This window comes from Scyliorhinus torazame, chromosome 11, assembly GCF_047496885.1.
Source record: "Scyliorhinus torazame isolate Kashiwa2021f chromosome 11, sScyTor2.1, whole genome shotgun sequence".
NCBI lineage: Eukaryota > Metazoa > Chordata > Chondrichthyes > Carcharhiniformes > Scyliorhinidae > Scyliorhinus > Scyliorhinus torazame.
The window spans coordinates 60,914,682-60,940,606 of record NC_092717.1 but is presented as its reverse complement, the minus strand read 5'-3'; the positions used below and the strand labels follow the sequence as shown (position 1 = coordinate 60,940,606).

The window sequence follows — 25,925 nt, the reverse complement described above, 5'->3', positions numbered from 1 at the left end:
ACTTTCCAACTCAGCAGACACATGTCCGTTGAAATTGTTCCCAACCACCATATATTTGTTCCCAGGAGGTGGTTAGAGTGGGTGGCAGGATGGTGTCAGGCCTGCCAACTCCAGAGGCAGGCCTGAGATGGTACTGGAAGCTGATGGATGTCGAGGGTAGCATGCTACAATACCTGGTTCCATTGTCCCAGTTGTAGTGATAAATTTCAGGTCCTAAGTCCATCAAACTCTCCTCCCACCCCACATGCTCCCTCTGTGCCTCTCCATATTCCCATGTTCCTCCATTTCCCCCATGTATCCTCCATAGTTGCTCCTCCAGTATTCATTGTGGGCAGGCCCCAAGTCACATGACCTTGAAATGGATGTGTTTTTAAAAATCTGTCAATCTATGGGAGCTCTCTTTCAAATGTACTTCATACTGAAAAAAATATTCATTCAAAGAAGTCCAAAGATGTGCAGGGTAGGTGGATTGGCCATGATAAATTGCCCTTGGTGTCCAAAATTGCCCTTGGTGTTGGGTGGAGGTGTTGGGTTTGGGTGGGGTGCTCTTTCCGGGGGCCGGTGCGGACTCGGGGGGCCGGGTGGCCTCCTTCTGCACTGTGGATTCAATGATAATCTATGATTAATCTAGGACAAAGGTTCGGCACAACATCGTGGGCCGAAGGGCCTGTTCTGTGCTGTATTTTCTATGTTCTATTCACAAAGTTAATTCCCTTCAAGTGATCAATCTGTTGTAAAAACAAACAAACATTTAATGAGTAACTAGACGAAAGACAGTTCCTACTTTAATAATCTCTTGAAATGGTAATCATACTGTCTACACAGCACCCTGCTGTGATAAGTGGTACCGGTAGCTTTTGAAACACAACCAAGCTTTCATGATTGGCTAAGTTGTCAAACAAACTTTTGCAACTGCAGTCAATACAACCTATTTAAATCATCAAAAACAAAAGGCTAGGGTTTCCACAGGCTACACCAGAAGGCCTGTCAACCAAAGCAGAGAAGAGAAGGTATTATTTGTTCTCTAAGTAGAAGCTTGGGAGTTTGTAAGCACTGTTTACTTATGCTTTGAAAGCATGATAGCAGTTTTCACAAAAACAAAAGTACTCTAATGCATCTCCTGTCACTCAAAGAATTGCAGGACCAGATGGCTGCCTTGCTTTTGGCTCCCCATTTGGGACAGGGATTCTGCCATGGTACACAGCAGCTCCCCCATGGATCATGGCTCCCCTGAGGTGCAGTGAATCCTCACAGAAAAGGTCCAACTCCACAAACGATTCAGGTGGATTTAAACTTCCCACCCCCACAATGAAACCGACAAGGGTGTGAGTGCTGCAATTGGGCAGACTATCTGTGTCCTTATGCTGTGCCTGCAGACATTGTCGGAAACGGTAATGGGAGTGGCAACACTAGAATCCTGTCTGGCCCATCACTTTTAAATCACTCCGGAGTTGGACAGACTCTGAAAATCCGGGTCAATGCCTTGGTCTTCCCAATATTTAGCCTAATATTTAGTTGTATGAAATTTGCTGACCCAGTGCTGCATATTGGACAAGGAGTTTGGCAAGTTAGTAACAGTGGAGGGGACAAGTGAGACGGTGGTGAAGTTGCGTTGTGAGTTGTCAGCTTTGCTGTGAAAACTAACACATGTTTATTGGTAATGTAGCGATGCAGAAGTGGGAAGAACACAAAAACATAGGAAATAGGAGCTGGATGAGGCTGTTGGGCCCTTTGAGCTTGCTCTGCCATTCAACAAGATCGTAGCTGACCTTCTGCCTCAACTCTACCTTCCCATACTGTCCCTATTCCATTGATGTGATTCTCGGCTTACGATTAGAAAGACAACAATTAAACCATATGAGTGAGTTCTAACCAACTGCAGGACGGTGGTGTGGTTTTGGTGGAAGGCTGCAGACAAGAAAGATTTGCACAAAGTGCGGAGCTGGGTCAGAGGGGTTGATTCTCAGTGGGTCAGAATGGAGGAGAGTTTGTGTAGGGGGTCGGGGCTGAAGGCACTTGCAACAGGCACGCTCCCGATAGCTCCGGGGAAATATTCAGGGAGTCCGGTAATAATAGCTTCATTGAAAATCTGGAGGCAATTTCGCCAACACTTCGGGTTGGGTTTAGGGTCAAGGGAAATGCCGATTCGGGGGAACCACAGATTTGAGCCAGGGAGGTGGGATGGAATTTTTCGGAAATGGGAAGAGAAGGGGATTAAGACGCTAAAAAATTTGTTTCTTCGGGGTCGGTTTACAGGATTGAGGGAGCTGGAAACGAAGTATGGGCTAGAGCAGGGAGAAGAGTTTAGGTACATGCAGCTTCGGGATTTTGCCAGGAAGGAGATACAGAGATTCCCAGAGGAACCGGCCTCCACATTGCTGGAGGAGGTGTTGACGACAAGGGGACTGGAGAAGGGGGCAGTGTCAGTGGTGTACGGACCTATTCTGGAGGAGGATAAGGCACCACTGGAAGGGATCAAAGCAAAGTGGGAGGAAGAGCTGGGAGAGGATATAGAGGAGGGGGTCTGGTGTGAGGTGCTCCGGAGAGTGAATGCCTCCACCTCATGTGCGAGGTTGGGGCTGATACAGCTGAAGGTGGTATATAGAGCGCACCTCACGAGGGCGAGGATGAGCCGATTTTTTGAAGGAGTAGAGGATGTGTGTGAGCGTTGCGGGGGGGGGCCCGCGAATCACGTTCATATGTTTTGGTCCTGTCCAAAGCTAGGGGAGTACTGGAAGGAGGTATTTAGGGTAATTTCCAAGGTGGTGCGTGTGAAACTGGACCCGGGTCCCCAGGGGGCCATATTCGGGGTGTCGGACCAGCCAGGGTTGGAAACGGGAGCGGAGGCAGATATCATAGCCTTCGCCTCGTGGATCACCCGAAGGCGGATCCTGCTGTGATGGAGAGCAGCCTCTCCACCCAGTGCCCTGGCGTGGCGGGGGGACCTGTTGGAATACTTGACCCTTGAGAAGGTTAAGTTCAAACGGAGGGGAAGCTCGGAGGAGTTCTACAAGTCATGGGCACTATTTATTATGCACTTTCAAGAATTGGATAACATCGAACATTAGTTGGGGGGTTGGGGGGGTGGGGTGGGGTGGGGGTGGGGAGGGGGGCTGTGTAGATTAAGGGTGACTACGGGTAATCCCTGATTCCTTTTTGTCATTTGTTTATGTAAACATGCGGGCTGATGTTTGGGGGTTGGTGGGTAGATGGGATCGTTGTTATTATGGGGATTGACATATCTTGCTGATTATTGTTTATTGTTGATGGGTGTAAATGTGGGAGAAAATGTGAAAAAGGAGAATAAAAATATTTTTTTTAAAAAGAAAGATTTGCACTTATATCGTGATTTCCGCGGCTATCACCAAGGAAGTACTTTTTAAAATGTAGTCACTGCTGCGATACAGGAAACATGGCAGTCAATTTGTGCACAGCTCCCACAAACAGCAATGTGAAAAGAATCTGTTTTTATGAAATCAATTGAGGGATAAACATTGGCGAGGACTTTAGCAATAACTTCTCTGCTCTCTTACCTAATAAATCTATGGGGTTATTTACCTAAGAAAGGAGAAAATGCTTCTGTGTGGTATAACATCTGAAAGATGACAACTTGCCTGGTGGGCAAGGGAAGGGAAGGAAGTGGAAGAGGCAGCTGATTGGATGGTCAGTATCTTTGTGACAATGAAGTCCAGAAACTCTTTGCACTTGTTTGGAATATTTGCATCCAGGATGGGCACTTTTGGCAGACACGAAAGGGACCTGATTGTGCTTGATGTCATCCACCAAGGTCTACTGAATGACTAAACCTTCAGTCTGACATAATAATTTAAGTCAGCATCCCTTGGCGGTAAGGGAGTGGAAATGAGGGTCACATCAGGGGACTAGCCAGGATGAGAGAGAGTGATGGTTGTAATGGGGACGAGGGTATCGAAATGGAAGTGTGGTTGAGCACATTGTAGCTACAGAAGTGTTGTGGTGAGCAGAAAGCCAACGTTTAGATAGTTAGGATTCTGAGAGTGCAGATGTAAATAATAAATAATAATAATAATTGTTTATTGTCACAAGTAGGCTTCAATGAAGTTACTGTGAAAAGCCCCGAGTCGCCACATTTTGGCATCTGTTCGGGGAGGTTGGTACGGGAATTGAACCCGCGCTACTGGCCTTGTTCTGCATTACAAGTCAGCTGTTTAGCCCACTGTGCTAAACCAATCAGGAAAGAGTTTATTCCAAGGGCAGATACAGAAGGAAGTAGGATTTGGAGGGGGAAGAGAGATGTGGGTGGAGAGAAATACAAGGAATTGGCCAGAGGTAGCCTTATCTGTGATTGATATGTTTGGAAGTAGCAAGGCCGTGAGATGGCAAAGTCAAGTGTGTAGCCAATGATACTTTACACCAATTTTGAAAACATTATACTGGAAGCATTTCCACCTCCACAATGCACCATGCTGACCTCCCCACCCCACTCCACTCCCTTCACCATCACCCAGGATGAATTAACCACCATTCAAAGTTTCCACTATGTATGTTCCTTTGGAAGTCTTTTGGGAGGCTTTAATTGTTAAGATGATTCTTTTGAGCATAAGGACACTAAAAGATTAGTTTTTAAAACTTGTAATGAGATTTCTGTTTAAATTTACTATCAAACTGATTAATGTATTCCTATTTAATTAGAAAATAGTTTAATATATTTTTAAAAAATGAATTTCAGTAATTGTAAATTGGATTACTCAGAGCTGACGGATTAAAATTGCTTTTAAAAAGGAAAAACATCAAGGACTGTTAATCAGTATGAGAGGTCTTAATATACACCGGTAATTCTGAGAGACCTAGATTCATGATGACAATTAGGGTTAGGGTTCGCATGATGGGGACAAGAAACTCACTGAATCATTAATTTTTATAACCCTGGAACTGGAGAGCTGCCAAGCACAACAGAGGCCTCTTGAGTCCTTTCTGTATCTCCAGTAGTGTGAAGCAGGGATGTGGCTGTCCCCAACCTTATTCACCATCTTCTTCAGCATGATGCTGCAGCAGGCGACTGAAGACCTTGAGGAGGGAGTTTAAGTACGCTTGGGGTCTTTTCAAACTTGGGTTGACACAAAGACAGAAGAAAAGCTTACTCATGAATTTCATTTCACCAATGACTGCGTTATCTTGGCCCACAGTCAATCAGACCTGCAAGATAGAGCAACACGTTTCTCCAAGGCAATACAATTCTTCGGACTAAAAATCAGTTTAAAGAAAACTGAAGTCCTGGAAACAATTGGGGTTGGATTCTCCGCACCCAGACTCCAAAATCACGTTCGGTGACAGGGCGGAGAATCCTTTTTCCCCACACAAAATTGGGACCGGCGCTGGTTCCGCTATTCTCCGCCCCCAAAAAAGCGGCGGACTGCGCCGAGTATCCACCGCCTCAGGCAATTGCCTGAGGCCCACTCCGCTATTCTCTGTCCCCGACCGGCCAAATTCCCAATGGCGTGGTTCTAATCTGGTCCTGCCATTCGGGAACCTCGCGTGGCGGCTGCTGACTCAGTCCGGGGCCACCGTAGTCGGGGGAGGACTGATCGGAAGGTGGGGGGGAGGGGCTTCATTTGGGACTGGGGGCTATGTGTGCGGGCGGTCTGGGTCGGGCGAGCGACCTTTGCAGGGCACTATTTCGGCGCCACGGGCCGAGCCCTCCATGGAGCTTGGAGCGGACACTGAAGGTCGCCGCCGTGCGCATGCGCAGCCTCTGACCCGGAAATGTGGGGGGGCCGTATTGGCAGCTGGAGCTGCGAGCTCCACGGCAGCTGCCTGCTAGCCCCCTGCAAGACGCTGAATCTGTGGCTTTTGACGCCGGTTTTCCTGCCGTAAAAGACCACAGTTTTCACAACAGCGTGGGGACTGATGTGTTGGGTGTTCTGGATCACATACAGGTCACCAAAACTTGAAGTAGTGCAACACTATTTTATTAAGGTTAACTATTTAAACATACTTGAACTGTGGGTAAATACGATACTAGCTTTAACTAAAGACCTTTGCCTTGTCCTAACCAGTCGATGCACTCAGCACATGGTGAATGTCTGTGCTACAGGCTGTGAGCTCTCTGCTCCTAGCTAGCTGCTACTCGAATGAGCGGGAACTCTGATACCCCCTGTCTTTATAGTGCATGTGCTCTCACTGGTGATTGGCTGCGGTGTTGTGTATGTTGATTGGTTCCACTGTGTGTCCATCAGTGTGTGTCTGCACCATGATATACTGGTGTATATTATGACAGGGACATAGTCCCCAAAAAGGAGAATCCAGCCCCCGGTATCTCCAGCATCGAGGCCATCCTTCTGCAAAATCAACCGCGTTGGGCGGATTACATTAACTTGATGAACGACAGCCGGATGCTCAAGATCGTGTTGTACGGAGAGCTGAGGGCCCCATACAAATGTTTCAATGGCTCCCTGAATAGTCGCCCTCTGTGTGCTACATCAACCATTATCAGTGGGAAGCGCAGACCCTGGATAATAATAATAATCTTTCTTCTCAGAATTACCGGTGTATATTAAGACCTCTCGTACTGATGAACAGTCCTTGATGTTTTCACTTCTCTGTGTGAAATGTCAGAAGCAATAATCAATGTCAAATGCTGTATCACCTCATTGTTATCAGATATTACCCCACTCCATTACTTAGCTAATGTCATTTTCCAACATGTTTCTCGGGAGGATGGGGGGGGGGGGGGGGGGTCGGGGTGGGGGGAGAAAGAGGATAGTGGCCCACCTTTTGCCGGCGACGGGATCTTTTGGTCCCGCTGCGGCCAATGGGATTTCTCATTGAATTCGCTCCCCCATTGCAGGGAAAACCATGATGGGGATTCGCCATTCAAGGGACTGCTGACGACCCTGCTGACGAGTACGGCTAGAAAATCCCCTCCTAAAGTTTCTGTTGAGGATTGTCGCTTTTACATAGGCTGAGAAGATCTATCTGGGATTAGAAGCTTTTTTTTTGAACCCATACTCAGAGAATTGACTGACTGAATTATCTCATGTTGTATAGTTGTTTGTCATCACAGTGCTATCATGAAAGCATGTGTCTGATTCAAGCTGCTAAATCGCTTTTTAAACGAATATCACTTCAAGTAATATCCTACTCGAATACACAGTAACTGTTTTGTTCCATAATGTGTCTCAGTTTGATATGATGCACCAAGTGTGTCAGCAGGGTGGGTATTATGCAATGTATTTTATTCCTTATCAATAGTGCTCTCCGTCTCTCTTCTTCTGAAGGAATTAATTCCTGTTGACCCACTCCTCTCCGCTCTTAATGACTCAAATTCCTCAATGGCCTGATGCTCATTCTCTTCTCCCGACGACATCTATTGCATGATGGTACAATTCTCTCCTCTCTTCTCTGCTGAAAGCACTGATCCCCTGAGTGGCTATTAATCATGCAAGTCTTAATCGTGTGTTCGCAACTTCTTTGATTATGGAGGGCATCATTGCCAAGTCAAATTCCATCTTTGCTTAAAACCCCCATACTCACAGATCAATCTGGGGTTGCCAGATACCAGTCTGGAGTGGGAACCCAGGTTGATTTTTTGCATCTTATTCTGGGGTACTGAAGTTATTTTCAGCCCACCAATACAATTCCAGATCGACTTGCTCATTGCAAGTTGCAAACTGAAACTGTTTCTTTCCTTTTCAGTATGGTAGCATTGTTCTAACTACTGAAATATTGCTTTCTAAATGATAAAATAGGCACTTATCAAATATGTGAAAAATATTTTACTTAAATGTAAAGGTACATTTTAAAAATGGAGATGAAGAGAACATATCATAGATTATAGAATTTACAGTGCAGAAGAAGGTCATTTGGCTCATCGGGCCCATGCCTCCAGCCTATCCCCGTAACCCAGTAACACCACCTAACCTTTTGGACACTAAGGGCAATTTAGCATGGCCAATCCACCTAACCTGCACTTCTTTGGACAGTGGGAGGAAACCGGAGCACCCGGAGGAAACCCATGCAGACACGGGGAGAAAGTGCGAACTCCACACAGTCACCCAAGGCTGGAATTGAACCCGGGTCCCTGGCGCTGTGAAGCAACAGTGCTAACCACTGTGCTCCCGTGCCGCCCACCTGTGGCAGTAATTGTATCAGTCACGGCTCCAAGCACAAACCCTTGACTATCACGGGGGGTTACAGACGGACATGCCGAATGAGACTGCCTGCTAGGGAAGTTCTTGCCCTCTGTTGGAAGATCAGGGGCTTTACACTAATCACTGCTTCCAGCACAAGTCCTGACATGCTGGTACATAGTGAATCCCTGTTCCCTATTAGAAACTCAGACACTGTTATGTTAAAACTATCATTTTGAACCATAACTTTAAATGGCTTTATTGAGGCTCATTGCCAACAATGTGGGTTTTTCAAATTCCTCCCATTGGCTGCAATCCCCATCATTCTGTACTCCGTAATGGACAGGCGCTGTGCCCTGAATTTCTTAATTTTTGTAACCATCACGCAAGTTTCCACATTTGTTAAGTTAACCTAAATAAACTGGGCGTAAACATTTCACAGTGATAAACAAACAGCAGTTACTCATCTAGTCTACCTGAGGCAATCCCTTCGAAACTCAGTGGCAATCTGTCATTAGCTGGTTTAGAGTCCAGATGATGTTTCAAACTAATTCACTCAAAATTTCCGGGTAAACTGAATCGAGTTTACAACAACTGGATTATTCCCGAAGGAGTCATCTTGATGTAAACACTGACTAAAATGGAAGAGATTTCAATGTGAACCAGTATAAAGAAGTTGTTCTTAACCATTGTAATGTGAAAGGGGCTTTTTATGTTAGTGTTGCATGAATTGATGGCCTTGGTTATGCCAAATCTTCCTCAGTCTGTGCATTTTTACTGTTCATTCAATTATGATAAACAAAGCTCTGATTGAAGATTAGTGAGATTAGTGCACATTGTATATAACAAGAATGGGGGGGGAAAAATTATTATATATATATATATATATATGATAAGAAATCAGACTTTCTAATCAGCTGTTGACGAGCAGTTTTGCCATTTCCAAAAGTAAACTTCTGACTGTTACTGAGCTAGGACAGCTGAAAGATTCCCGTTGAAACAATTCTGGACCAATTCCACAGTTGTCAGAACTGAAGAAACACATTGATACTCTGCACCTGAGGGCACTGGTTTTAGAGCTGCATGGCGGAGCATTCGCTAAGCGTGTACAAACCATTTGAGATTAAATGCGCAATCAAAAATTCAAAGATGGGAAACTGATGAGTTTGCAACTATTGATTCCAGCAACCATCCCATGAAAGTGCAGGCAATTTCTGCGCAAGAAGGATGAAGGGATACTCCAGCAAACACTTTGCATTCATCTCTCGAGTGAGGCCGAGGAGAGGGTAGTGGCTGACATGGAGGTTGGCATGTGCCAAAGTGGGTCTAATGTAACGCACATGTCCCTATAACAAGTGAGTTACCCCTCTCCCACAAACCAGTCTTTTCCAAGGTCTCGCCCCATGACCGGGATTCTCCGTTGGCTGACACCAAAATCGCAAAAGGGGCGGAGAAAAAGGTTCCGATGCTAAAATAGCAGCGGGCGCCTATTTGACGCAAATCCCAATTCTCCATCTCCTTGACAATAGCGTCAATACGGTCCACAACGCATGTACAGTAGACACCGTTTGCATGCCAATAGCGGGCCTGACTCTGTATTCTCCGATGCTCCTCGTCGCTCTGCCTCGGATGGGCCAGGTTCCCGACTTTGCGGTTCACTTGTGCTTTTAAAAATCGTGAAACTGTCGTCGCAGCTGCTGAGGGAGAGAGTATGGAAAGTGTCCAATACCACCATAGTTTGCTGACAGTTGTGCCGCTGACCAGGGGGCTTCTGCCAGGGCTGGGGAAGAGGAGTAGCAGGGGGTGGCCGGGAGGTGACTTGTGGGGTCAAGGTGGACGGGCATTAAACACAATTGTTGCAGCCGGCAAGGCAGCCATGTAGCTGCACACGCCACCAACAGCCCACTGTGAACTTAGGGCCACGGTTGTACAGGTGGTGCCCCCCCCCCCCCACAGGCCACACCCCCTAGCTGCCCCGTGGCCCCAGCCAGCCCATCAGCTGTATGGGATCGCTCCAGCACAACCAGTGCCACCTTGTTAGCTGGGATGAGTTTGTGTGGGGAGTGAAGTGTGTGTTAGCGGCTGCAGCTTGTTAGCCTCACGAGTGTCAATCACAGACCCAGCGAATCCCGCACCTTTTTTCATTGGAATCAGTTGTGTTCCCCATGGCGTCGGTGCTGGCCCTTCCATGGTTGCTGAATGGATCCAAGTTTGGCTACCAGTTTTGCTGTCGTGGAAGTCCACGAATTCTGCGTCGGCGTCAACACTTAGTCTCAGTAATGGAGACTCTTGCCCTGTGTGTTTTGTCTTGCAGGATCACTATCAGAGGAGGCTGGGCCTTCCGGGCTCATTGCCTCCCATCCAGACCAACAGAACACCCTGGACCACGACTCCGAGGAAGGCACCAACATCTTGGCACTGCTGTCACCTGCACCATCCACCATCACAGAGACTATTACCGTAGTGGGTAATGTTAGTGATCAGGTGCCTGGGTCGCCCTCTGGTGAGCACCACACACATGCTGCAGCACATCAGGTGGAGGCACGGACTCCTGACAGAGCGGACGGTTAGAGGGCTGTCCGATCCCAGGGAACAGCTTTCGCCCAGACAGATGTTGTGATTCTGGAAATGATGATCCCGTCACTCGTACAGATGCAGACACAGAATCAGGATATACAGGATGGGGAGCGAGCAAATTTCCAGTGCCTGAAAAAACAGCTGCCACCTTCAGGCACAAGAGATGGTGCCCACGATGCACCCAGACCAACAATGAAAGGGTGCTGTCCACGGTGCAAGGCCTAGGGCCAGACGTCGGGGCCATGTGTCAGGATGTCCAACGCTTGTGCACACTGTGCTGTCAACAGTGAGACACAGGACAGGAGAGCCCAGTCACAGGCAGACATTTTCTGAGCACAGATGGAACCTGCTGCGACTCTCCAGAGCTTCGCCCATTCGCAAAGTGTCATGGCTGAGGGAATGGAGAGCATTGGTTGGGCGCTGACTGACCTTAGACAGTCAGAGAGACATGTCATAGGTACAGAGCGACACGACCGAGGCAGTGAGGGTATCGAGGCCATGGCTCAGATGAGGGTGGGCCTCCAGAACTGGCAGCACCAGGTGACGGTGGAGCCTTCGGAGCTCACTCCGGCTTCTCCTCAGTCCCATGGAGTTGCCTGGGAGGGTCAATGAGCACACCGAGAGAGGAGGAAGTAATGGGGCCCATTCTGCTGCCTCCTGCAGGGGAGGCGCTGGATCACCTCAGCCCTTCCAAATCCTCCGTCACCTGGCACTGGTGCATCTCATGGGCAGAAGGCAGAACAGGTCGATACCTGAAAGTCGGCTGGGTCCAACAAGGCCCAGGCCCTCCAGATGGTGACCACGAAGGGCATCACAGGTCAGAGAGTAAGCAGGCCACCTCCACTCCTGATGTGCTGTCTGGGGTAGCACCTGGAAGAAACAGGAGGCCACGAAGAGGAGAAATATATAGATGACACTTAAGTTGGCACGGATGTAGTGTTGAGTCGATAGTAAAGGGGAAGGCACACATATTAAAAATACTCACCATAAAACACTTTTTCTCGCAGTCCAATCTGCCACTAACCATTGTCTCACGGGAGTGAAGGATGGGCTGGGGCTGGGTGTTGTGCAGCGGGTGGGTGGGCCGGTTGTGGGGGAGGGTCAGGCCACCCATGACACATGAATGTCCCATATGAGTACACCCTCACCGAGAACCAAGAAGTGACAGGGCACGGAAGCAGCAGTATGAGCCCGCCTTGTATGACAGCATCCCCAGTGAGTGAGCCAAATCCCTTCACCTTCTCACACAACCGTGCCCTCTGCCAACATTTCTGGGCCTGTGAGAAGGAATCACCAGCACACATGTAGGGATCACCCGGGCAGAGAGTGGCTTGTTGTCTTAAAGACAGGAGCCAGACTTTGTCAGACAATGAGGAGCAGCACAGCTCATCTCACAGTGAGTTGTCGTCATCCTCCACCCCGTGGACAACACCCACTGATACTGCCAACCCAGACCCATCACCCTGTGGTGATGCTGGCTATGACCCTTGGAGGGGGTCAATACAGCTAATGCCAGCAAGATGAGGATCCCCCCCACCCCCCGTCATCGCTTCTTGGCCTTTTGGCTAAGATCAAGTAAAGTATTTGCTCAGCCTTTTGGCTCAGATTTGATATGTCTCTCTTGTGGGGACCATGAATTGGATTCAATTTAAATTTGAGTTGGTTTTTGGAGCAGGCAAGGAGCTGGATTAGGGGTTCGCCCCTGTCCACACTCTGAACCCTGGCTTTGTAACTCTGATAAAGTAATAAAAAAAGAGATGAGGATTCCCTTGACCATCTAATGCCACCAGGTTACAGGTCACGCTGAGCTGTACAGCTGCCTCACCCTCAACATGGAGATGAGTGAGGGATGTATGTGCTTGTTGGGATCTTAGCTGCACTATAATATGGAGCATGGGTTCTACACACAGATTGTGACAGGAAGCTGGTCGGATTTCATAGCTGGGAGTGAGATGGCTGGGATCAGGGGCACGGTGGACAGGCAGGGGCTTGGAGACACCTCATGATCCTCAGGGGAGGGCTGGTTGTTAGTGACTCTGGTGAGGCCAGGGTGCATGTGTCCTTTGTTTGGAGTGGACTCTCCGAACCCCTGCTCCCTTTGCATTGGGATTGCGCTTCTGAAGAGTGCACTGAAGAGTGCCAAGACCTGATGGACCAACGATGGAGCTTGGCCGCGTCCATTCCCTTGTGATACCACTGGGTTATGATTGTTTCCAGATGGGCGAGCTGAGTGGGGATCCACATGACCAGAAACCTGCAGATCATTTGCATGACGCAGTCAGCTGTCTTAACCACCAGGGGCCTGTAAGTTGCAGGTAGGGGGTAGGTTTAAATGATTTCATGCAGAAATGGGGGATCTCAGCCATGGCACCCTAATCCCGAGTGGGATACTCCAGGTCCACACACTTGCCACCAAGTTGTCCCCCACTACTCCCTGAATAGGTCCAGGCAAACACATCCCAGGAAGCCCGAAAAGTTCTTACCTCCTTGCTCCACCTCAATGGCCATGGTGCGTATGGGTCCCGCTTGTAAATACTTGCGCCAATTCATGCCCATGTGAATCCTGACTGAGGGGTCTGGAGCATCACGGGGAGGCTGGTGATTCGGACTTCCAGCTCGTTAGTCAGATGCAAGTGGGCACAAACCACCAATTTGCTGCCAGCGAGGGGCATGAAGCTCGCTGCTGCCTCCAGTAGGGGAACGGAGCATCTGATTTGGATTGGTGCCCGGCACGGATATTGTTTTTCGGCCGCGCTCCATTCTCCACCAGATCGGCAAACCCGCTACCAGTGTCGGACAATGGAGAATCCAGCCCTGTATCAGTGACTTGGATAAAGGTCCGAATGTGCGATTGCTAAATTTACCGATAACACACAGGTAGGTGGGAAAGTAAGTTGTGAAGCGGACATATGTCTGTAAAGGATTAAGTATTAGGCAAAATTTGGCAGGTGGTGTATAATATGGGAAATTGAGAAATTCTGTATTTTGGAAGGAATAATACAAAAGCAGTCTATTTTTTTAATGGAGAGGGTTTGCAGAACTCTGTGGTAAAGATACATCTGAGTGTCCTGAAGCAGATACAGCAAGTGATTAGGAAGTAAAATAGAATAATAATAATCTTTATTATTATTGTCACAAGTACCATTGCAATGAAGTTACTGTGAAAAACCCCTAGTCGCCACACTCCGCGCTTGTTCGGGTACACTGAGGGAGAATTCAGAAAGTCCAACTCACCTAACAGCATATCTTTTGGGACTAGTGGGAGGAAACCGGAGCACCCGGAGGAAACCCACGCAGACACGGGGAGAACGTGCAGACTCCGCACAGACAGTGACCCAAGCTGGGAATCGAACCTGGGACTGTGAACAGTGCTCACCACTGTGCAACCATGTGTTGTTGTTTATTGCAAGGGAAATGGAATATAAAAATAACAAGTTGTCTCACCTAAAGTTGTTGACAGGGCCCTCAACTGTGTGCGGCCATTTCCCGCACCACTCTCCTCGTCCCCTCCCCTCCCTCCCAGAAGAAGGATAGAGTCCCCCTCGTTCTCATCACCTCTCCCATCACCCATGGCCCCTTCCCATGCAATTGCAGAAGTTATAACACCTGCCCCTTTACCTCGTCCATGCTTAACATCCCAAAACACTCATTCCAGGTTAAGCAGTGTTTCACTTGCACCTCTTTCAATTTGGTCTACTGCATTCGCTGCTTCCAAACGCAGACTGGGTGATCGCTTTGCTGAGCATCTTCGGTCTGTGCGCATTCAAGACCCTGACCTTCCCGTTGCTTTCCATTTTAACAAAAGACCCTGCTCCCATGCACGCATGTCTGTCCTTGGCCTGCTGCAATGCTCCAGGGAAGCTCAACGCAAACTGGAGGAACAACATCTCATCTTTCAGTGAGGCATCACAGCCTTCAGGCCTGAACATCGAATTCAACAACTTCAGATGATCAGCTCTACCCCACCTCGACCCGTTTGTTTCCATCCCATTTCATTTTAACTGTCTTTTACCATTTCTTTCTTTCTTTATATATATTTACCCCCCTATCTTATCCACCTTCCTTACCCTTTCTCCCCTTTGCTTCCCCCTTCCCCATCCCTCACAACTACATCTGTCACAGTTTACCCTCTGATGTTAGGCTCTCTGCTGTTTGGCCTTTCACACCTTTTGTTCACTTTGGGGACTGCCATTAGCACTCTTTCCCCTTGGTTTCTGTGGCCATTAGCACTCCATTTCCCTGGGTTTCTGTGGCTATGACTCATCTTTCATTCTCACTCCACAGTATAAATATCTCCCACTTTCTCTGTCTTTTAGCTTTGACAAAGGGTCATCTGGACTCGAAACGTTAGCTTTTTCCTCACCCTACAGATGCTGCCAGACCTGCTGAGATTTTGCAGCATTTTCTCTTTGGCCAACATACCAAGACTTTATCACTCACTGCTTGCTGCACCAAATTTCTTGCTTTTGGTGACTGGTGTCCTTTGTCCTCTTCTATTCTCTTCCTGCACCTTCCAGTGGAGCACTAAAGCAGGCTTCTGTCTGTTTCCATAGCTAGTAATTTGCAGAACAGGTCGCTGGGCTGTCGCCAGGGGCTTTTATCTTGGGAGGCCCCATTTCGCATCATGCACAGCTGACCGGGAGTCTCTGCTGCTCCTACCGCCAGCCATTGACATGCTTGGAAGGATTTGCGGGTTGACACATACAACCTGTTTGACCACGTTATAAACGTACCTTCCTTGGCCATCATGTCCTAGGGGGGGTCTCGAACCCAGAATATCTGGCTGAGAGGCAGGAACAGTACTCACTGCGCCATACGACCTCCTCAGAACCCTTTGTATATCAACATTTCCCAATCTATCAGCACGATAGCAAGTGGTTAGCACAGTTGCTTCACAGCTCCAGGATCCCAGGTTCGATTCCCAGCTTGGGTCACTGTCTGTGCGGAGTCTGCACGTTCTCCCCGTGTCTGCGTGGGTTTCCTCCGGGTGCTCCGGTTTCCTCTGGCAGTCCAAAGATGTGCAGGTTAGGTGGATTGGCCATGATAAATTGTCCTTAGTGTCCAAAATAGGTTGGGTGGGGATGGGGTGGAGGTGTGGGCTTAGGTGGGGTGCTCTTTCCAAGGGTTGGTGCAGGCTCGATGGGCCGAATAGCCTCCGTCTGCACTGTAAATTCTATGATTCTATGATAATACTCTGCCATTTTGTTTTTCCTTCCAAAATGGATAACTTCACACTTATCCAGGTTATACTGCATCTGCCATCTATTTGACCACTTACTCAACTTTCCCAAATCACCCTGAAGCCTCTTAATATCCTCCTCATCATTCACATTCCCAACTAGTTTTCAGTCATCAGCAAACTTTGAAATATTATATTTGGTCCCTTGTTCAAATTGATGTATGTTGTGAATAACTGGGACCCAAGTACTGATGCCTGTGGTATGCGCTGGTCACTACCTGCCAGTCTGAAAAAGACCATGGGTGTGATTTAACCAAAAAGGAGTCCCATTGTGGGCAGGCGGTGAGAACTACCCCGCTATCAAACAGGAATTTGGAGGTTTCTTTGGGCTTCGGCAAGGAACGTCCCGCTGAGGCCGCAACCCTGAGATGCACCAGGGCCGCATCCCTCACCCCACCTTTTAAAGGCAGGGCACCCTCAGCCTGATCCCTGGCATGGGCAACCTGGCACCTGGGCATCTTGACACTGCCAGCCTGACAACCTGCCAGTGACGCTGCCAGGTTGCTCCCATGGCGCTACCAGGGTGCCTGGGTGACACTGCCATGGTAGACAGTGCCATGGTGCCTGAATGGCAGTGGGAGTGCCAGAGTACAAACCATGCCCAGAGGCTGACCACCTTGGGCCTCCAATGGCCTGGGAGACCCCCTCAGGTGCCATTGCGCCCTGTCCATGCTTGTGTGGACCAGTGTTAAACAGCGCCTTGGTGAAGTATCCCAAGCTCGGGCGTTTGTTCCTGGGCCTTGAGATAATCGGGCACCGACATATTAAAATGAGCTGAAAATACGTTATTCTTGATCTCGCCCACCAAGTTGGACACTACAAGGCTGTTCAATCACTCCCTATTTATTCTTATTCTTGCTCCTGTCTGCTAACGAATTCTCAATCCATGCGAATATATTACCCTCAATCCCATGTGGCTTTAATTTTTCACACTAACCTCTTACGTGGTACTTCATGAAAAACTTTCTGAAAATCCAAATAGACCACATCTACTGGTTTACCCTACTAGCTATGTCCTCAAAACAACTCCAGTAGGTTTGTCAAACTTGATTTCCCTTTCATAAATCTACGTCGACTAATCATGTGTATATTTTCTAAGAGCGATATTCTTTGGCCTCCTCGAGGTGTGTTTCTCAGTGGCGGGAGATGGCCCACCATTGGCCAGCAGCTGGAACTTCTGGTCCTGCCGCTGCCAAAGGGATTCCCCATTGAGTCCATCCCATGCCTCCGGGAAACCCACGGTGAGGGTGCGCCTTTGGCGGAACCGGAAGATTCCGCTGGCGTGAACAGTCGGAGATCTCGCCCCACATGTCATGTTATCTCATCCTTTATAATAGACTTTAGCAATTGCACAAATACTGTTGTTTGGCTAACCAATCTGTAATTCCTTTTATTTTCTCTCCCTCCTTTTTTAGAGGGCAGCACAGTAGCACAGTGGTTAGCAAAGTTACTTCATAGCTCCAGAGTCCCAGGCTGAATTCCCGGCTTGGGCCACTGACTGTGCGGAGTCTGCACGTTTCCCCCGTGTCTGCGTGGGTTTCCTCCGGATGCTCCGGTTTCCTCCCACAGTCCAAAGACGTGCAGATTAAGTGGATTAGCCTTGCTAAATTGCCCTTAGTGTCCAATAAGGTTAGGTGGGGTTATTGGGTTACAGGGATTAGGTGGAGTTGTGGGTTAAGCTCTTTCCAAGGGCCGGTGCAGATGCGATGAGCCGAATGGACTCCTTCTGCACTGTAAATTCTATGATTCTACGTATGAAATAGCGGGGTTACATTTGTCATTCCCCAATCTGCCAGGACTGTTCCCGAATCTACAGAATTCAGCACATCCACTATTTCCATGGCCTCTTCCCTGGGATATGGATCATCAGGTCCTGGGGATTTATCTGCTTTCAGTGCCATTAATTTAGCCAGCACTATTTTTTATTAATACAAGTTTCCTTCAGTTCCTCATTCTCACTAGGCTCTTGGTTCTCTAGCATTTCTTGGAATTTACTTGTGCATTTTTCTGTGAAAGATAACTAAAATAGTTGTTCAACTGGTCTTCCATTTTCTTGTTCTCCATTATAAATTCCCCTGTTTCTGACTGTATGGGACCTACATTTGTCTTCACGAATATTTTTCGCTTTGCATACTTACAGAAGCTTTTGCAATCTGCCTTTATGTTCCTTGCAAGTTTACTTTCATACTTTATGTTTTCCCTCTTAATCAATCTCTTTGTCCTCTAAACTGCTCCCAAACTTCAAGTTTTCTACTTTTCCAGTAACTTTATATGATTCCTCTTTGGACCTAATACTATCCTTAATTTATTTTGTTAATCATGGTTGTGCTGCATTTCTTGTTGTGTTTTTGCGCCAAAAATGCATGCATAATTGTTACAAACCATATAATGATGTGGAGATGCCGCCATGGACTGGGATGAGCACAATAAGAAATTTTACAACACCAGGCTAAAGTCCAAAAGGTTTGTTTCAAATCACTTCCTCAAATGAATGAAGAGGTAGGTTCCAGAAACATATATATAGACAAAGATGCAAGACGATGATTTGAATGTGAGCTTTTGCACGTACCAGATCCAGAGAGAGGGGTAATCCCAGGTTAAAGAGGTGTGAATTTTCTCAAGCCAGGACAGTTGGTAGGACTTCGCAAGCCCAGGCCAGATGGAGTGGCGGGGGGGGGGGGGGGGGGGGCGCGGTAAATGTAATGCGACATGAATCCAAGGTCCCGGTTGAGGCTGCACTCATGTGTGCGGAACTTGGCTGTAAATTTTTGTTCTTCGATTCTGCGTCGCCGCGTGTCCTGGAGGCAGCCTTGGAGAACGCTTACCCGGAGATCAGAGACTGAATGCCCTTGACTGCTAAAGTGTTCCCCGACTGGAAGTCGACGCAGAATCGCCGAGCAGAAACTTATAGCCAAGTTCCGCACACATGAGTACGGCCTCAATCGGGACCTTGGATTCATGTCGCATTACATTCTCCCCCCACCATCTGGCCCGGGCTTGCAAAATCCTACCAACTGTCCTGGCTTGAGACAATTCACACCTCTTTAACCTGGGATTACCCCTCTCTCTGGACCTATAGACTTAATTACCTGCAAATGCTCGCATTAAAATCATCTTCTTGCATCTTTGACTTTGTCTATATATATATTCCTGGAACCTACCTCTTCATTCACCTGAGGGAGGAGCAGTGCTCCAAAACCTAGTGATTTGAAACAAACCTGTTGGACTTTAACCGAGTGTTGTAAGACTTCTTACGAAGCATATAGACATTCCACAAATATTAGCCACTCCTAATCTTTTGTCGTGTCTTTTAATGAAGTGTCCCAATCTATCTTAGTCAACTCACACCACAGACCTTTATAGTTTCCTTTGTTTCGATATAGGACCCTCGTTTCGGCTTATGCCCATGCACTGACCTTCGTAGCCTCATGTCAACTTCGTGCCAACTCATGCCAACCCATGCTACTCCACCCAATGCTCTTTGCATTTGCATCTACCATGCTAACTCACCTCGTATCCGCCATGGGCAGATCTCAGAACCCATGTAGAGAGGAGATATAATAAAGTTCTAAGTGTCTGTTGCATACTTAATTAAATTGAAAAAAACACTTATTCCTAAACCCATTAATGATGTTTACATTCCTACAACAGAAAACCTTATAACAGCAAAATCCAACTTCCAAAGAGTGCATAACCATTTGTAATTTTCAATCAAACTGTGAAATAGCAGGCATCCTACTTAGATAGTGGATGATTGTGAAATCAGTCATGAAGCACGTATCCAGTATGGAAATCTTTAGGCGTACGTCAATAGACAGAGCGAAATAGCAAGCAATGATTTTTTTAAACAAACACTGCAGACATTGGTTTTCAAATATTTAAAGAGCAAGACTTTTGAATGCCTGGACGGCCTGACAGGTGCTTTCGACAATTCTGCTTGGCACTTTGGTAGGTCCTCTTGAAAGTTGTGACGAGTCCTATTGACAGGTCCTTTGGAAATTTTGACAGTTGAATTTGACGGGTAGTTTATCCACCTTCAGACATTTCAGTTTCCCCAGAACATTCTTATTAGTGACGGCCATTACACTCATCTCTGTCCCCTCATTCTCCAGAAGCTCTAGTGTCCCACTGATGTCTTCCACCGTGAAGACTAATGCAAAGTAATTATTCAGTTCCTTTGCCATTTCTTTGTTTCCTATTAGTACTTCTCCAGCCTCATTGTCCAGTGGTCCAATATCTATTCTTGCCTCTCTCTTAACTTTTAGATATTGAAAAAAGACTCTTGCTGTATTCTTTTATATCACTAGCTGGCTTACACTCATATTTCATCTTCTCCCTCCTTTTTGCTTTTTTACTTGACCTCTGCTCGCTTTCAAAGGCTTCCCAATCCTCTGCCTTCCCACTAATCCTCGCCACATTTTAGCTTTTTCTTTTACTTTTATGCTGTCCTTGATTTCCCTTGTCAGCCATGGATGCCTCGTCCTCCCCTCAGCATGTTTCCTCCTCCTTGGGATGAATTTCTATTGTGCCTCCCGAATAACCCCTAAAAACTCCTGCCATTGCTGTTCCACTGTCTTCCCTGCTAGGTTCCTTTTCCAATCAACTCTGGCCAGTGTAGCACCATCGATCACACACGAGGCGAGACGTAGAGAACTTCAATCGAGGCTTTATTGAGCAGACTTGTTCAGACTTGTTCCCCAGCAGCTCAGTCACAGAATGCAGCTGCGGGGAGTAAACCGGGTTCTTATACCCCGCCTATCTGGGTGGAGCCCAGTAGGCGGCAGATCCAATCGGGACCCAGCATCTGTCCTCCAATAGCTGCTCGGTATTCATGGTGTACCGTATTACCCCTAATACATACCACCACATTTCTCCCCTTGTTAAAAAAGAACCCGGCGGGGTGGTGGGTGGTATTGTGGTAGGGGTTTACAGGGTCGGTGCCTCAACCATTGAACTATTTACAATCATGCCGCTTTTACTGGACCACTGAATTGTTCGCATTTTACCCGATTAGCAGCGTTAACTATGCCGCTTTACTGGGCCACTGAATTATATACATCTTAAGTCGACTCAATGAGTCGAGATGGTGCTCTGGTCGCCCTCTCCGATCGTCTCAGCCCGGGTGGTGGTGGTGGTGGTGCTGGTTCGGGTCCGGTCAACTCTGGGAGCATCGCGCTGTCCCTCTCTGTTTCCTTACTCCTGGGCGGACCTGGGAGGAGAACAGATCCCCCCAGGAAGGGGGTGACTGTGGGGTGCACCGGCAGGAGTGAGGGGGTGGTGATTGGTGTTAGGGGGGTGTGGGGAGCTCCGGCGGGCGCCAGGTCCTGCAGAGAGACCGTGTCCTGTCGGCCGTCTGGGAACGCCACATAGGCGTACTGCGGGTTGGCGTGGAGTAGATGTACCTTTTCCACCAGTGGGTCTGATTTGTGCGCTGCACATGTTTCCGGAGCAGGATGGGTCCCGTGGCTGCCAGCCAGGTCGGAAGTGACGTTCCAGAAGCAGACTTCCTAGGGAAGACAAGGAGGCGCTATTGCGGAGTTTGGTTCGTGGTGGTGCACAGCAGGGACCAGATAGAATGAAGGGCATCCGGGAGGACTTCCTGCCAGCGGGAAGTTGGGAGACTCCTAGACCGTAGGGCCAGTAGGACGGTCATCCAGACCGTTCCGTTCTCCCTCTCTACCTGCCCGTTCCCCCGGGGGTTGTAGCTGGTCGTCCTGCACGAGGCTATGCCCTTGCTGAGCAGGAATTGACGCAGCTCGTCACTCATGAAGGAGGACCCCCTATCGCTATGGATGTAGGCGGGGAAACCGAACAGGGTAAAGATGGTGCAGAGGGCTTTAATGACCGTGGCCGCGGTCACGTCGGGGCAGGGGATGGCGAAGGGGAAACAGGAGTATTCGTCAATGATGTTAAGAAAGTATGTGTTGCGATCGGTGGAGGGGAGGGGGCCTTTGAAATCCAGACTGAGGCGTTCAAAAGGACGGGAAGCCTGAATCAGGTGCGCTCTATCTGGCCTGAAAAAATGCGGTTTGCATTCTGCGCAGATTTGGCAGTTTCTGGTGACTGTTCGGACCTCCTCGACGGAGTACGGGAGGTTGCGGGCCTTTATAAAGTGGTAGAAGCGAGTGACCCCCGGATGACAGAGGTCCTCGTGGAGGGCTTGGAGGCGGTCCACTTGTGCGTTGGCACATATGCCGCGAGATAGGGCATCGGATGGCTCGTTCAGCTTTCCGGGACGGTACAAGATCTCATAGTTGTAGGTGGAGAGTTCGATCCTCCACCGCAGGATCTTGTCGTTCCTTATCTTGCCCCGCTGTGCATTATCGAACATGAAGGCTACCGACCGTTGGTCAGTGAGGAGAGTGAATCTCCTACCGGCCAGGTAATGCCTCCAATGTCACACAGCTTCCACTATGGCTTGGGCCTCCTTTTCTACTGAGGAGTGGTGAATTTCTGAAGCGTGGAGGGTCCGGGAGAAAAAGGCCACGGGTCTGCCCGCTTGGTTGAGAGTGGCCGCCAGAGCTACGTCGGATGCGTCGCTCTCGACTTGGAAGGGAAGGGACTCGTCGATGACGCGCATCGTGGCCTTTGCGATATCCGCTTTGATGCGGCTGAAGGCCTGGCGGGCCTCTGTCGACAGGGGAAAAGTAGTGGACTGGATTAGTGGGCGGGCCTTGTCTGCGTACTGGGGGACCCACAGGGCGTAATAAGAAAAGAAGCCCAGGCAGCGTTTCAGGGCTTTGGCACAGTGGGGAAGAGGGAACTCCATGAGGGGGTGCATGCGTTCAGGGTCGGGGCCTATCACTCCATTACGCACTACGTAGCCCAAGATGGCTAGACGGTCGGTGCTAAACACGCATTTTTCCTCGTTGTAGGTGAGGTTGAGGGCGTTAGCGGTCTGGAGGAATTTGCGGAGGTTGGCGTCGTGGTCCTGCTGGTCGTGGCCGCAGATGGTGACGTTATCGAGGTACGGGAACGTGGCCCGTAAACCGTGCTGGTCAACCATTCGATCCATCTCCCGTTGGAAGACCGAAACTCCGTTCGTGGCGCCGAATGGAACCCTTAAGAAGTGGTATAGCCGCCTGTCTGCTTCGAAGGCAGTGTACTTGCGGCCACCGGGGCGAATGGGGAGCTGGTGGTAGGCGGACCTAAGGTCCACGGTGGAGAAGACCTTGTACTGTGCAATCCGATTGACCATGTCGGATATGCGGGGAAGAGGGTACGCATCTAGCTGTGTGTACCTGTTGATGGTCTGACTGTAGTCTACGACCATCCTCTGCTTCTCCCCTGTCTTCACCACTACCACCTGAGCTCTCCAGGGACTATTGCTGGCCTGGATTATGCCTTCCTTCAGCAGCCGCTGGACTTCGGACCTGATAAACGTCCGCTCCTGGGTGCTGTACCGTCTGCTCCTAGTGGCGACGGGTTTGCAATCCGGGGTGAGGTTCGCAAACAAGGAGGGCGGTTCGACCTTGAGTGTCGCGAGGCCGCTGATAGTCAGTGGGGGTATAGGGCCGCCAAATTTAAATGTTAAGCTCTGGAGGTTGCATTGGACGTCCAACCCCAGGAGGGTGGGAGTGCAGAGATGGGGGAGGACATACAGCCGGTAATTTTTGAACTCTCTCCCCTGCACCATTAGGTTTGCGATGCAAAACCATTTGATTGCAACGGAGTGGGACCCCGCCGCCAGGAAACATTTTTTGGGTGCTTGGCCGAATTACCAGGGAACAGCGTCTTACCGTGTCCAGATGAATAAAACTCTCTGTGCTCCCTGAGTCGATCAAACACGGCGTCTTGTGCCCGTTCACCAGCACCTTTGTCGTTGTCGGCTGGAGCGCCGGGGCCGCAACTGGTCGAGGGTCACCGATGCCAAACGTGGTTGGTGTACCAGATCGTTGTCTTCAGGTAGTGTGGAGCCGTCCACGCTGGGGTCCTTGCCTGTCAGCCAAGATGGCGGCGTCCATGGATCGCACGCTGCCGGGGATGGACAAAATGGCCACTCCCATGGATCGCACGCGGCCAGTGGGTAGGAAGATGGCGGCGCCCGTCCCCCCCTCGTGGTGTCCGGTGTCCAAAATGGCGGCGCCTGTTGGCCGCCCGTGGGTCGCTGGGCCCGTAGTCCCGTTTGTTCCCTGGAGATAGCGGCGACCCCACGGGACTGGCACACTGCTGCGTAGTGCCCCTTTTTGCTTTTACAGGTGGCCGAGCGGGCCGGGCAGCGCTGGCAGGGGTGTTTCGGCTGCCCGCAAAAGTAGGAGCGGGGCCCCCCCGGGTGGTTTGGGATTCTGGCCGTGCACGCTTGCGGAGGGGTGGGGGCTGCCGGGGGGTCGGTCGCGGCGGGGGTCCACGGAGCCCAAGGGGCTGTAGTGCGGTCGGGGGCATAGGCGCGGGCGATTTAGTGAGGCCACGTTGAGGGAGGCTGCAAGGGCCCGTGCCTCTGTGAGTCCGAGAGAGTCTTTCTCTAAAAGTCTCTGGCGAATTTGGGACGATGCCAAATCTGCTACATAAGCGTCTCTGATCAGGAGGTCCGTATGTTCGTTCGCCGTAACCGCTGGGCAGTCGCAGTTTCTTCCCAGGATCGTCAGCGCATTGAAGAATTCGTCCAGCGGGGATTTGTCGTCTTGTCGCGAGCTGGTAGCAGCGTAGACCTGGTTGGCGGGCCTAATGTAGGTCTGTTTCGCCGCTGGGAATTCTTCCGCGTCCTCGATGGGTGCGTAGATTTCGGGACTCACTCTGGAATGCAGGACCTGCATCTTCTGGTCTTCCGTTGGTCTGCCGGGGGCCGTTCGGAGGTACCCCTCAAAGCACGCCAGCCAGTGTTTAAACGCCGATGTTGCGTTAGCTGCTTGGGACCGATTCGCAGGCACTCCGGGGCGATCCGGAGCTCCATATTCCTTTTTAAGTCTGCTCAATAAATTGTACCACCATCGATCACACACGAGGCGCGATGTAGAGAACTTCAATCGAGGATTTATTGAGTAGACTTGTTCAGACTTGTTCCCCAGCAGCTCAGTCACAGAATGCAGCTGCGGGGAGTAAAACGGGTTCTTGTACCCCGCCTATCTGGGTGGAGCCCAGTAGGCGGCAGATCCAATCGGGACCCAGCATCTGTCCTCCAATAGCTCCTCGGCATTCATGGTGTCCCGTATTACCCCTGATACATCCCACCAGCTCCTCCCTCATGTCTCTGTTGTTATCTTTATTTAATTTTAATACCATTACATCTGATTCCAGCTTCTCCCTCTCAAACTGCAGGGTACATTCTATCATATTGTGGTCACTGCCCCCTAAGGGTTCCTTCACCTTAAGTTCCCTAATCAAGTCTGCCTCATCGCACATCACCAAATCCAGAATTGACTGTTCCCTGGTGGGCTCTGTCACAAGCTGCTCCAAAAAACCATCTCTTAGATATTCCACAATTTCCTTTTCTTGGGATCCAAGACCAACTTGATTTTCCCAGTCCACCTGCATATTGAAGTCTGCCATGATTATTGTAATATTGCCTTTCTTATATGCCTTTCCTATCTCCCAATGTATTTTCTGCCCCACAACCTGACTACAGCTAGGGGGCCTATACATAACTCCCATTGTGGTAATTTTTCCTTTGCGATTCCTCATTCTACCCATACAGATTATATGCCTTCTGATCCTACATTGCTTCTTGCTATCAATTTAATTTCATGCCTTACTATCAGTGCAACCCACCCCTCTGCCCATCTGCCCGTCCTTTCGAAAGGGCGCTTTATCCTTGGATATTTAGATCCCAGCCCTGATCCCCTAGCAGAGCCACGTCTCTGTGAAGCCCACAACATAGTATTGGCCAATTTCAATGTGTGCAAAAAGCTCATTTACCTTGTTCCGTATACTGCTCACATTTAGGTACAACACCCTCAGTCTTGCCTTGACCACCTCCCTTCTCATATTTGTCGCCTTTTAGATTCCTGCCAGCTTCTATACTCTCTGTTCTATTAGGTGTTCTGGAAACTTTACGAACCTCTCCT

The 25,925-nt window shown here is 49.2% G+C and overlaps 1 protein-coding gene and 1 pseudogene across 1 annotated transcript in view; one reads left to right on the top strand and one right to left on the bottom strand.

The window, feature by feature from the left end:
• itga9 (integrin, alpha 9) overlaps positions 1-25,925 on the bottom strand; it is a 936,771-nt gene that overhangs the window by 16,138 nt on the left and 894,708 nt on the right. The gene's annotated exons all lie outside the window — the stretch shown is intronic.
• Positions 12,231-12,436, top strand: LOC140386112 (U2 spliceosomal RNA; annotated as a pseudogene).